The 13,951-nt window shown below is 43.7% G+C and overlaps 1 protein-coding gene across 3 annotated transcripts in view; it reads right to left on the bottom strand.

The window, feature by feature from the left end:
- The window catches only part of LOC106610731 (protein GREB1), a 54,361-nt gene extending 45,198 nt beyond the window's left edge, over positions 1-9,163 (bottom strand). For all 3 annotated transcript variants that reach the window (XM_045723396.2, XM_045723397.2, XM_045723395.2), the window contains exon 1: positions 8,898-9,163. The gene's annotated coding sequence lies outside the window, so the exon portion shown is untranslated. The remainder of the gene's footprint in view (positions 1-8,897) is intronic.
- Between the last annotated feature and the right edge of the window lie 4,788 nt (positions 9,164-13,951).

Consider the following 13,951-nt stretch of genomic DNA (forward strand, 5'->3'; position numbering starts at 1 on the left):
CAAGGGGCCTAAACAGCTACCCTGGGGAATTCCTTATTCTAACTGGATTATATTTGAGAGGCTTCCATTAAAGAACACCCTCTGTGTTCTGTTAGACAAGTAACTCTTTATCCACATCATAACAGGGGGCGTAAAGCCATAACACGTACGTTTTTCCAGCAGCAGACTATGATCGATAATGTCAAAAGCTGCACTGAAGTATAACAAGACAGCCCCCACAATAATTTTATCATCAATTTCTCTCAGCCAATCATTAGTCATTTGTGTAAGTGCTGTGCTTGTTGAGTGTCCTTCCATATAAGCATGCTGAAATTCAATTTGTTTACTGTGAAATAGCATTGTATCTGCTAAAACACCATTTTTTCCAGAAGTTTACTCAGGGTTGGTAACAGGCAGTGTGGTCAGCTATTTGAGCCAGTAAAGGGGGCTTTACTATTCTTGGTTAGCGGAATGACTTTAGCTTCCCTCCCGGCCTGAGGGCACACGCTCTATAGTAGGCTTAAATTGAAGATGTGGCAAATAGGAGTGGCAATATCGTCTGCTATTATCCTAAATTTTCCATCCAGATTGTCAGACCCCAGTGGCTTGTCATTGTTGATAGACAACAATAATTCTTCCACACCGACTTTACGGAATTCAAAAGTACAATTCTTGTCTTTCATAATTTGATCCGATATACTTGGATGTGTAGTGTCAGTGTTTGTTGCTGGCATGTCATCCCTAAGTTTGCTTATCTTGCCAAAGAAAAAGTAATTAAATTAGTTTGCAATATCAGTGGGCTTTGTGATGATTGAGCCATCTGATTCAATGAATGAAGGAGCCGAGTTGGCTTTTTTCCCCAACATTTAATTCAAGGTGCCCCAAAGCGTTTTACTATCATTCTTTAAATACTTTCTTTGTTTCATAGTGTAGTTTCTTTTTCTTTAGTTTAGTCACATGATTTCATGTTTGGGCATCTTTCTGTCAATTTGCAGTCTACAAATAATTATTTTTAATAATTTGGCCCGTGGCTGAATCTAGTTTGTTTTAATTGTATATTTAACCTTGTATTTAACTAGGCAAGACAGTTAAGAACAAATTCATATTTACAATGACGTCCTACCCCAGCCAAACCCTCCCCTAACCTGGACGATGCTGGGCCAATTGTGCGCCGCCCTATGGGCCTCCCAATCATGGCCGGTTGTGATACAACCCGGGATCAAACCCGGGTCTGTACTGATGCCTCTAGCACTGCGATGAAGTGTCTTAAACCGCTGCACCACTTGGGAGGCCATCGCCACTTATTGATGATCCCTGGACTATACACACACAAACACACACACAGTGACACACACACACATATATATATATGCATAATGCTAGTTTCTGGGCCAGTTAATACACTGATGCAGTTTATGAGGAAAGGAAGAGACGGAAGACAAAACAACGTAATGACCAGAGCAAGACAAGTCATCATCACACCTCTAAAATCACAGAATGGAGGGGTTTTAAAAGGAGAGGAAGAGAGGAGAGCAGAGGAGAGGGAGGGAAGGAGATAAAAGTAGAGATGCACTGATGGCACTTTGGGGTCTTAAGAAGCCCCACACTCCCCCATCCCTCACCCCGACAGGGATGTGGCACTTTCTTTCATCTCGCCCTCCTCCCCATCGCCTCCCTCTCTTCCCCTTCTTTCATTTCCCAGGGGAGAGCAGCAGCACTATTGTGTCTGTTTATGACCCCCCCCCCCACTCTCTGTCACACACACTTCAGTCTTGTATTTAGGAGCCTCTACACCCCCCCCCACGTCAAACAGTGCTAAAAAAAGATGCTTTTCCACTGATCTCAACCTCCCACCCCACATCCCAGAGTAGAGGTGCAGCCAATCAGAAGTAGCGACTCAAATACCGACGGACCTTCATAAAACCCTCTCTATGGTAGATGTGAAAATCCCAGTTAGTTAAAACAGTTAAAACACTCTTAATGCTTCGCTACCATTACATTCATAAGAAAGTCAAATGTATGTTCTGTCGTTGGTCCTCTGTGCCACATAAACCATAAGGAATAAGTATTGAAAAGTATTTTTATGGTAAACCCATTTCAATATCCCCCCCATGAGCATTCTAAAATGCCAACTAAGAGGCTGCTAGAAAAAGAGACATGAAGAGGAACTATGAGGCTTCTGCTTGTTTCTTGACCGCAGCCTCTGATCACAGTGTTTTGGCTAGATGGCTAGTAGTGTGCCCACAGAGATTTCCAAAAAAACGAGGCGCGACATCGCGATACTTCCAGGAAGGAGTCGTGAAGCACACTCGACAGACCAAACCGGGGTTTGGCAAGTCAATTGGGAGAAGTGAAAAATGTGTCCTTAGTTGTTCATTTTCTCAAATTCTATATGCAAAACCTAGATTCAAAGCCAATGTGTTTAAGTAGCTGAAGCTTGTCATTACTACAACTTCGTAAAAGTGACAAACTGACACGTTTTCATTTTTGTCAAAAACAACTTTATATCAAAGGAGTGCCTTTCATTTGACGGCCTGCACATGCGCAGTTCGTGGCGACACGACCGTTAGAGCCGATGAAGTGTTTCTGCCAGCTAATATCGCCATGACATCGCCTACAAGTGTGATCGAGGATTTCTATTGGAGAAGCAGTTTTTCCATATCCTCATACTGTACTGCCTTTGCTATGACAGGTTCTGTTTTATACTAGAGCTGCTTTCTTGGTCAGGGCCCGCATCCAGATAGAGTCTTAGAATAGTGCTGATCTAGAATCAGTTTTGCCTTTTAGATCATTATGAATCCAATCCAATCAATTGGTATTTGTCACATGCCCCAAATACAACCGGTGTAGACTTTAACGTGAAATGCTTACGTACAAGCCTTTAACCAACAATGCCGTTCAAGAAATAGAGTTTTTTTTTTTTTAAAGGACTAAATAAACTACAGTAAAAAATGTAATGAAAAGTAACACAATAAAATGACTATAACGAGGCTATATACAGGGAGTACCGGTTAGTCGAGGTCATTTGTACATGTAGGTAAGGGCAAAGTGACTATGCAGGAAATAAGATGTAAACAGTCCGATGGCCATTTCATTAATTGTTCAGCAGTCTTATAGTTTCGGGGTAGAAGCTGTTAAGGAGCCGTCTGGACCTAGACTTGGCGCTCCGGTATGCTTGCCGTGTGGTAGCTGAGAGAACAGTCTATGACTGAATAAGATTATATGGACAGATCCTAGATCAGCCCTCCTACTCTGAGATGCTTAGTGGATATGGACCCAGCTGTCCCGTGGAAAAGAGGTATCCGATGCCCTCAATGGGACATCCTGGTTTAAATAAAGCCTAAGAATGCAGCATATAAAGTGAGGGAAAAAAGTATTTGATCCCCTGCTGATTTTGTACGTTTGCCCACTGACAAAGAAATGATCAGTCTATAATTGTAATGGTAGGTTTATTTGAACAGTGAGAGACAAAATAACAACAAAAAAATCCAGAAAAACGCATGTCAAAAATGTTATACATTTATTTGCATTTTAATGAGGGAAATACGTTTTTGACCCCCTCTCAATCAGAAAGATTTCTGGCTCCCAGGTGTCTTTTATACAGGTAACGAGCTGAGATTAGGAGCACACTCTTAAAGGGAGTGCTCCTAATCTCAGTTTGTTACCTGTATAAAAGACACCTGTCCACAGAAGCAATCAATCAGATTCCAAACTCTCCACCATGGCCAAGACCAAAGAGCTCTCCAAGGATGTCAGGAACAAGATTGTAGACCTACACAAGGCTGGAATGGGCTACAAGACCATCGCCAAGCAGCTTGGTGAGAAGGTGACAACAGTTGGTGCGATTATTCGCAAATGGAAGAAACACAAAAAAATCTCCCTCGGCTTGGAGCTCCATGCAAGATCTCACCTCATGGAGTTGCAATGATCATGAGAACGGTGAGGAATCAGCCCAGAACTACACGGGAGGATCTTGTCAATGATCTCAAGGCAGCTGGGACCATAGTCACCAAGAAAACAATTGGTAACACAATATGCCGTGAAGGACTGAAATCCTGCAGCGCCCGCAAGGTCCCCCTGCACAAGAAAGCACATATACATGCCCGTCTGAAGTTTGCCATTGAACATCTGAATGATTCAGAGGACAACTGGGTGAAAGTGTTGTGGTCAGATCAGACCAAAATGGAGCTCTTTGGCATCAACTCAACTCGCCGTGTTTGGAGGAGGAGGAATGCTGCCTATGACCCCAAGAACACCATCCCCACCGTCAAACATGGAGGTGGAAACATTATGCTTTGGGGGTGTTTTTCTGCTAAGGGGACAGGACAACTTCACCGCATCAACGGGACGATGGACGGGGCCATGTACCGTCAAATCTTGGGTGAGAACCTCCTTCCCTCAGCCAGGGTATTGAAAATGGGTCGTGGATGGGTATTCCAGCATGACAATGACCCAAAACACACGGCCAAGGCAACAAAGGAGTGGCTCAAGAAGAAGCACATTATGGTCCTGGAGTGGCCTAGCCAGTCTCCAGACCTTAATCCCATAGAAAATCTGTGGAGGGAGCTGAATGTTCGAGTTGCCAAACGTCAGCCTCGAAGCCTTAATGACTTGGAGAAGATCTGCAAAGAGGAGTGGGACAAAATCCCTCCTGAGATGTGCGCAAACCTGGTGGCCAACTACAAGAAACGTCTGACCTCTGTGATTGCCAACAAGGGTTTTGCCACCAAGTACTAAGTCATATTTTGCAGAGGGGTCAAATACTTATTTCCCTCATTAAAATGCAAATCATTTTTGACATGCATTTTTCGGGATTGTTTTGTTGTTAATCTGTCTCTCACTGTTCAAATTAACCTACCATTAAAATTATAGACTGATCATTTCTTTGTCAGTGGGCAAACATACAAAATCAGCAGGGGATCAAATACTTTTTTCCCCCACTGTATATGAGAGTAGACCAGGCCAGGGTGGGATCTCTGTTCTGTGAGTGTTCTCACATAACAACCACAGAGATCAGGCACTTTCATTGACCCTCTAAAGAGGGGAGGAGGGGAGGAGGAAAAGAGCATTAGAGGCTTTTAGCCCTGAGGTGTGTGTGTGTGGGGGGGGATTTTTAATGGAAATACATTTTAGGTCCCCACAAGAATAGAAGAACGGGGGTGTGTGTGTGTGTGTGTGTGTGTGTGTGTGTGTGTGTGTGTGTGTGTGTGTGTGTTTCTTTAGACACCCAGTAAACCAGTGCTAGCTGTGTGGGAGGGAGAAGTTCAGAAGAGCAAACACAAACATTATCCATCTACAGGGGGAGAGCATGGCCTAAATTACACACACATTCACATCGACACACACACACACACACACACACACACAAAGACCTCCCACAAGGTTCATCTCAAGACAAGAGGTCAAAGGGTGAGTCCAGATAACAATGTTTGGGCAGGGCTTTGATGGGACCCCAAAACCCCTCCACACACACACACACACACACACGCACACGCACACACACCGCACACACGCACACACACGCACACACACGCACGTACGCTCTGCTGTCCTGTCGGCTCAGTGGATACAAAAGGCCTCTTCCAGGGGTCATGGGTAGAAGGTCAAGGGTCAGAAAGATAGCCAGTGGTTGTTCTCTCAGGACTGGCCCACATACCACCAACCCATTCTCCTCAGGCCTCTAACCTCTAACCCCTGCACGCTCGCTGACACACACACACACACACACACACACACACACACACACACACAGTCCTAACCTCTCACTACAGGACCACATTACCGGCACAGCCAGATGCATTCAGAGCTGCTCCCTCTGTGTGTTTCTTTGTGTGTTTGTGTGCGAGCGTGCGCGCGCGTTTTTTTGTTGTTGTTGAGCGAGAGAGGTGTCAGCAGTGTGAATGGTGAATGTGGCAGCAGGCAGTTCTTTGAAACGGAGCTGAATGCTCTGAAGCCAACCCCTCAGTGCGATGGGAATGGGAGTCCAGTTGAGCAGATGCTACAACTTTACTGATCAATGACTGTAAATAAACTATGTCTTTCACCATCTCCTCAATAGCTACATGGACCAATGTGCCTATCCAGGGACACAAGCTGCCCAGGGTGGGTATGGATATGGATTAGGGAATACAAGACAAGGAATATGGTATAGAGAGCTGGAACACGAGATTATGTTCCCGGGAAAAACTCTGAGGCAACTCTCTCTCTGAGCTACCTGTTTATATCTTGAAAGAAATCCAACCGTAATGATGCTTACTATGTAATTACCAGGTCATGGAATCTTTGCTACAGCTCATTAGTCCTAGAATGGTACATTGCGTCTTTGCTATCTCCCTCTCTCAGACTCAAACTTTCCCTGGTCTTTCTTCCCCCTCTCTCTTTCTCTCCTTTCTTACCAACTGTCTTCTTGCTCTCTTTTCACTGCCTCTTCTCTCCCCATCCTCTCTCTTCCCTTTCGTACCATCTTGCCCCCTCCCTCCATTTTCCTACTCTCTCTCTCTCTCTCGCTCTCTCTCTCTCTTTCTCCCATCCCCCGATGAGGGTTGGCAATCTCACTCTAGTGCAAATAGGACTCGTTGCGCCTCAGTGACACACATACAATAGGCCCGCAAAATACATAATGACTGCTAGACTATTACAATTCTACCACTATCTCACAAAAGCTCCGTCTCATCCTGCGCTCTGAAAATTAACGGTGACTCGAGGAACCCTGGAGTTCATCAAGGAACCATTGCTAGTCAATGGTTCAGATTGACACCTTCGGTTAGTTGAGGGGTTCATGAAGGAACCTTCAATAGTTCAATGTAGCAACCGGTTCCTGGAGGCGTGGCTTAGTAAGGGGCGTAGTTTTAAGATCGGTTTTGTTTTCACCACCCGTGAGAGTAAATGTCATTCCCGTTCATGTGTTCTGTTGTATTGTTATCACATGTTAAGGTTGAACACTGACAGTTCTGTAGCTTCAGTGAGGCTAACAGAGGTGTATGAGTACCGATGGTCATACTATCAACAAACTATCTGTTTATAAGCAACTGTTTGCTACGGTTACGTTTAGAATAAGGGTTAGGGTAAAGGTTAGGATAAGGGTTACATTTAGGGTTAGAGCTAGGGTTAGTGGATAGTTGAAATGTTACTGATAGTCTGTAGAGCATCTACAGATGGACTATCCAAGTGTTACCCCACTTTATTACTATATGTCATCAGACATGTTAATATTATATTAGAATATGTAAAATGTAATGTAAAATGTATTTGATTTCTTTTTTATTTCACCTTTAATTAACCAGGTAAGCCAGTTGAGAACAAGTTCTCATTTACAACTGCGACCTGGCCAAGATAAAGCAAAGCAGTGCGACAAAAAACAACAACACAGAGTTACACATGGGATAAACAAATGTACAGTCAATAACACAATAGAAAAACAAATATGGGGATGAGGTAGGTAGATTGGATGGGCTATTTACAGATGGGCTGTGTACAGCTGCAGCGATCGGTAAGCTGCTCTGACAGCTGACGCTTAAAGTTAGTGAGGGAGATATAAGTCTCCAACTTCAGTGATTTTTGCAATTCATTCCAGTCATTGGCAGCAGAGAACTGGAAGGAAAGGCGGCCAAAGGAGGTGTTGGCTTTGGGGGTGACCAGTGAAATATACCTGCTGGCGCCCGTGCTACGGGTGAGTGTTGCTATGGTGACCAGTGAGCTGAGATAAGGCGCAGCTTTACCTAGCAGAGACTTATAGATGACCTGGAGCCAGTGGGTTTGGCGACGAATATGTAGCGAGGACCAGCCAACGAGAGCATACAGGTCACAGTGGTGGGTAGTATATGGGGCTTTGGTGACAAAACGGATGGCACTGTGTTAGACTACATCCAGTTTGCTGAGTAGAGTGTTGGAGGCTATGTGTCGGAGGCTAAAATGTGTTGGAGGCTAAAATGAGCTGCCTGCCGAGTGGCGCAGCAGTCTAAAGGCACTGCATAGAAGTGCTAGAGGCGTTACTACAGACCCGGGTTAATTCCCTGGCTGTGTCACAACCGGCCGTGGCCGGGAGTCTCATAGGGCGGCACACAATTGGCCCAGCGTAGTCCGGGTTGCCAAGGGTTTTGCCGGTGGGGCTTTACTTGGCTCATCGCACTCTAGTGGGCCGGGTGCCTGCGTGTTGACCCCGGTCGCCAGTTGAACGGTGTTTCCTCCGACCCATTGGTGCGGCTGGCTTCCGGGTTAAGCTGGCGGGTGTTAATTAAGGAGCGCGGTTAGGCGGGTCATGTTTTGGGGGACGCATGACTCCACCTTCGCCTCTCCCAAGCCTGTTGGGGAGTTTCAGTGATGAGACAAGATAAAAAGTTTGGGAATAATAATAATAATAATAATATGTAAAATGCTATAAATATTCAAGGCCATTTTTAATGTTTTTTAATAAAAAAAGTGTGATCCAACAAATAGACAAAACCATCAAACACAACCCAGTCTTTACCGGGATCCGAGAGGGTAGCCATAACCCACCAGAAAAGCGTGTCCACTCCAGACTGACCATTTTGGAATGACCGATAAATACCAACACTAGAACAAACACTGATGATGTAGTGATCTAAGCACAGAAACATGACTTGTTAAATCTCTCGAGGATTCAAGCATCCTACTTTCTTTGGCACCTAATATTCTCATGTAACTGGATGGTTCGCTTCCCGAGCATGATGAAAACAGACCTCATCTCCCTGTTACTGGACTGATTCCATTTCTGGCAGCAACAGCTCTGTCCATAGAACAATGATGGAGATACAAGACTCCTGCCTTGAGAACAGTCTAGGAGATAAACAAGGACCTTGTGTATTGGCAGCCACAAACGGGAGTCAGAGAAGACCCGCATTCGTTACGCGAATCGATGTGTTAAACATAAACACTAATAATAGATCAAGTCAACTTACCTGTGAATTCAACTGATAATGCTGGTAAAAAGTAGAATAGCGACTTGTTGCGATAGCATTAAATTATTAGGTCCATATCTCCGCGAGTAGCCGTACGCGCGGCGGTCGTCTGGTCAGCGCGGCGGTCGTCTGGTCAGCACGGCGGTCGTCTGGTCAGTAAACCAAGTACCAGGCAAGAGAAATCTGGTCAGCGAGATAAACTACGAGAGAAACTGGGTGACGCTTCTCATCCCCTGATCCGCTGAATGAAATGTTCATCCCCCTTTCACACGGACAGTGGTATCTCCCAAAACAGGAGCCATTCGTAATATGGACTAAACCACTTTGAATCAAGTAAGATTTTTTGAAGGCAAGATTTCAGTCTAATATTTGCACAGAACGATTCACGGAAATAGTCTACAACGAACTCAGCGCATGCACCATATACTAATTTGCAATATATAGGCTACATGTACGCCTATGTTATATGTTATGTTATGGGTGCTTGTTGACCAACGTATATTTATTTGTGGATATTCAATAAGAAGCTAATTATAGGCTACATTCTGGAAAATGATGAGGTAGGCTAACCTTTGCAATAGCCTAGACCAATTTACTGCCATAGTCAGAGGTGAAGGGTAGATAAAAAACATATGGGTACCATAATAATGCTTACTCTACCTCTCACTCACCTGTTGTAAGTAGTAGGTGGTATTTTCTCTATGTGATGCGCTCCCTCCATCTGCTGGATGTCAGTCGGAACTACAGCACCCCCTCATACATGTAGGCCCACATAGGCTTTAACAGCACATGGCATGTGCGTTCTGCAATCGAATATAACTATTTCTATTCAATAAAGGCCAATAAAATAAAACAGCAAAATGAAATGTTTTGAATCTCGATCAAACCGTTTTTGCGTTGTTTTTTTTCACCATTTTCATTATAAACAGAATTGTTGGTCCAATGCAGCCATTTCTATCTCAATATCAAATCATTTCTGGGTAACAATTAAGTCTTACTGTGATTGTTTTGAATTATAATGGTCAAACATAAACAAAAATAGCTTCTTGGCAAAATGCAATTTCTCAAGCAAGAATTTTGCGAGGACTGTCATGGAGTGGTCTGAGAGAGGGGCCTAATTGGAGCAGCCTAATGGGAGGGATGTGTAACCTGAAAACTAGCTGTTATAGGCAGAGAGGAGGGCAAACTCTCTTTGTTATTGGTCTATTAACATATTAAAAACAAAAACCTACTTTTTTAGTGAGAACTAGACATTGGAAAATTCATGAGCAACGCAATGCCTACTCTACCCATGCTCTACCAAGGTTTTCTAGCACACAGCTTTGACCTACTACAGTAGCTATGTTGGTCTATTGTACTTCAAACAATGTGTTTGCAGAGTTTAACCCGATAACCTCGAAATGTCTCCATGTTTTCACCATCATTGTAAAGCCCTAGTTATGTTGTTCCTTTGACTAAGTCATATTTGAAGATGATTATTTACTTCATGTGATTAGTGATTCATTTGAAGGAAAAACAACAACCTGTCCCTAATTTTATGGTCAAAACTGTTACGTGAACTAAACTCTCATTTTCATATGGTGAAACTGTTTCTTTCCCCCCCAACTAATAGTCAAATCAAAGTGTAAAAGCAGGTGAGCTGGTTCTACTCTTTTTGACAATTTCCTGGTGTTTTGTGGTGTAAAACTGAGTGGGTAGAGCATAACACGTCAACCCCCTTACCTATAGATAGACAGACTAGAAATGTTTCAACATTTAAAAAAAATGGAATCTTGTGTAGCACATGGGGATGTGTGAAACTTACTCCTCATTCTGAAGTGTCCCCATTTGTGCCAGAGAATAGCTAGCTTTTCACATGGCACTGACTGCTAAGATGCTTCAGGAGAGCAGTCATATGTGATAACAAGGCAGAGTTCCAGAGTTTGCGGCAGGTGTGGGTCAAATTTGGAGGAAGTGGTACTCGCTAAGCAAGCAGCATGATGTCCTTCAGAGTGGTGCCTAGTGACTCGAAACTACAGTTGCGCTCAGCTCAATGCTGGGGTTGCTGTTGAGTAAATTTGAGAAGTGAATGTAGCACATGGGGATGTGTGAAATGTTGTCCTCAGCCTGAAATGTCGCCACTTGCGCCAGCAGATACCTAGCTTTTCAGGTGGCACTGACTGCTAGCAATGCAGAGGTCCTGAGTTCGGGCCAGGTATGGACCGATTCGGGAGGAAGTGGTACTTGCTAAGCAAGCAGTGTGACACCCTCAACGCTTGCATTCAATTTGTCCCTGTTGCACAAAACAAGCTTCCATTCCCCCCTGTAAGGACGGGATTTATATCTGATTTAAGATCAAGTCGTCAACACTGTTACGATTAACCCAGTTACTTTATTTGGCACTTAACCCCTAGAGTCGAGGTCCGCACCCCAATGATTTCTAATTAGCATAATACAACAATCCCCATAAAAATCTGTCAATTTAAGCTAGAGAAATATTTTTTTGGGAGATCCTGAGTGCTCTGGAGCAGGTTTTCATCAAAGATCTATACGTACTTTGCTCCATTCATCTTTCCCTCGATCCTGACTAGTCTCCCAGTCCCTGCCGCTGAAAAACATCTCCACAGCATGATCAAAAGGTCCTAGTCTGCTGGGTCAGTCAGGGCCAGTTCGTACTATCAAGACTTAGGATATGACCCAGATGCAGACACAGGAGGCGGATAGTTCCATCTCAACCGTGAAGCACGGGGGTGGCAGCATCATGTTGTGGGTGTCCTTTGCTACAGGAGGGACTGGTGCACTTCACAAAATAGATGGCATCACGAGGAAGGAAAATGATGTGGATATATTGAAGCAACATCTCAAGACATCAGTCAGGAAATTAAAGCTTGGTCGTAAATGGGTCTTCCAAATGGACAATGACCACAAGCATACTTCCAAAGTTGTGGTAAAATGGCTTAAGGACAACATAGTCAAGGTATTGGAGTGGCCATCACAAAGCCCTGACCTCAATCCTATAGAACATTTGTGGGCAGAACTGAAAAAGCGTGTGCGAGCAAGGAGGCCTACAAACCTGACTCAGCTACATCAGCTCTGTCAGAAGGAATAGGCCAAAATTCACCCAACTTATTGTGGGAAGCTTGTGGAAGGCTACCCAAAACGTTTGACCCAAGTTAAACAATTTAAAGGCAATGCTACCAAATACTAATTGAGTGTATGTAAACTTCTGACCCACTGGGAATGTGATGAAAGAAATAAAAGCTGAAATAAATAATTCTCTCTAATATTATTCTGACATTTCACATTCTTAAAATAAAGTGGTGATCCTACCTGACCTAAGACAGGGAATTTGTACTAGGATTAAATGTCAGGAAGTATTTTTGTCCATTAGTTTACTCCAATTAGGAAGGGGTGGTAGGGTTAGGGGAAAATGATAAAGACAGAAAATATATTTTTAAATATATTTAAAATAATATATATATTTACAAAAAAAGATATATGGAGGATTGAAAATTATGCAGACAAATACATTGATAGAAGCCTCAATCTGTCTGCAATATTAAAGCTGATCTACCCCCTAAAAAATGTATAAAAAGAAATACCTAAATATTTCAAGCAGATCCCTGTGCCCAACAATGCCAAGGTAACCTGTCTAAATGACTATTGCCCTCATAGCACTCACATCTGTAGCTATGAAAAGCTTTGAAAGGCTGGTAATGACTCACATCCACACTGCCCTTTCCCACCGGGACAAGAGAAATACCTACGTGAGAATGCTGTTCATTGACTACAGCTCAGTGTTCAAAACGCTAGTGCCCTCGAAGCTCATCACTAAGCTAAGGACCCTGGGACTGGACCCCTCCCACTGCAACTGGATCCTGGCATTCCTGATGGGCCCCAGGTGCTGAGGGTAGGCAACAACACATTTACCCCGCAGACGTGGAAAAGTCTGCTGTTCTGCACTAGAGCAAGGCAGTTAAACCCCAACAACAACTACTCCCCGGGTGCCGATGACGTGGATGTCAATTAAGGCAGCCCCCCACACCTGTCTCATTCAGAGAGGTTGGATTAAATGCGGAAGACACATTTTGGTTGAATGCATTCAGCTGTGCAACTGACTAGGTATCCCATTTCCCTTTCCCTCAACATAGGGGCCCCTCAGGGTTGCGTGCTTAATACCCACCTGTACTCCCTCTTCACCCACAACTGCGTGGCCGCTTATAACTCCAACACTATCATTAAGTTTGCAGACGACATGGCGGTGGTAGGCCTGATCACCGACAAAGATGAAACGGGCTGTAGTGGAGCCGGTCGAGAGCATCAAGTTCCTCTTTGTCAACATCACTAAGGATCTAAGTTTTGTGTTTGTTTTGTTTTGTTTTGTAGCCTCAATAATTCCCACTAAGCTGGAATTGACTCAGTTCCACTGCCTCAGTTCCAAACTGTTTGGCCAACCTAACAGATCGAATATACCCCGCTATTTGGCATGCTCAGGAAATAATAACATGGGCCTAATCGATTGATGCACGGTTGGGGGGCCACATTGTTCCCTTCCAGTTGTTGCCCCATAGAAGCAGCTATTGAACAACACTTCAATCATGCAGAGGTTTACTCCCACTGAATGTTCCCTCACTCAGACCGAACATACAGTGCTACACTTTGAACTGTAAAATTATTATATGGGAAATAGTCTCAAAGTTAAGTGCCAAAGAAGTGCACACCTTATTTTTTTTTTCAAAGGCCTATTGCCCAAAACGTATTCAGGGGAGAGCTATTGACTTCCGACAGGTCGTGTCTCTCCTACACAACGCTCATCACTCAATCGACCTGTCTTGTAGGTTGTGAAACTCATATTAAAATGTGTATTTTCCAAAGCATTCGCCATAAAAAAATTTTTTACTTTATATTTCCTAATTTATGACATCACTGCGAGCTCGTATTCATTTCCATGAAACGGCCAGAATTACTAGCGACATGCACTATTACAATGTTGTGACAGTGATTTCACATTAATATTTGAATATTCCTGAGCATCCGCCATTCAAAAATGAAAACATAGTTCCTAATTTATGCTC

Source organism: Salmo salar, chromosome 09, assembly GCF_965601325.2.
Source record: "Salmo salar chromosome 09, fSalSal1, whole genome shotgun sequence".
Classification (NCBI taxonomy): domain Eukaryota; kingdom Metazoa; phylum Chordata; class Actinopteri; order Salmoniformes; family Salmonidae; genus Salmo; species Salmo salar.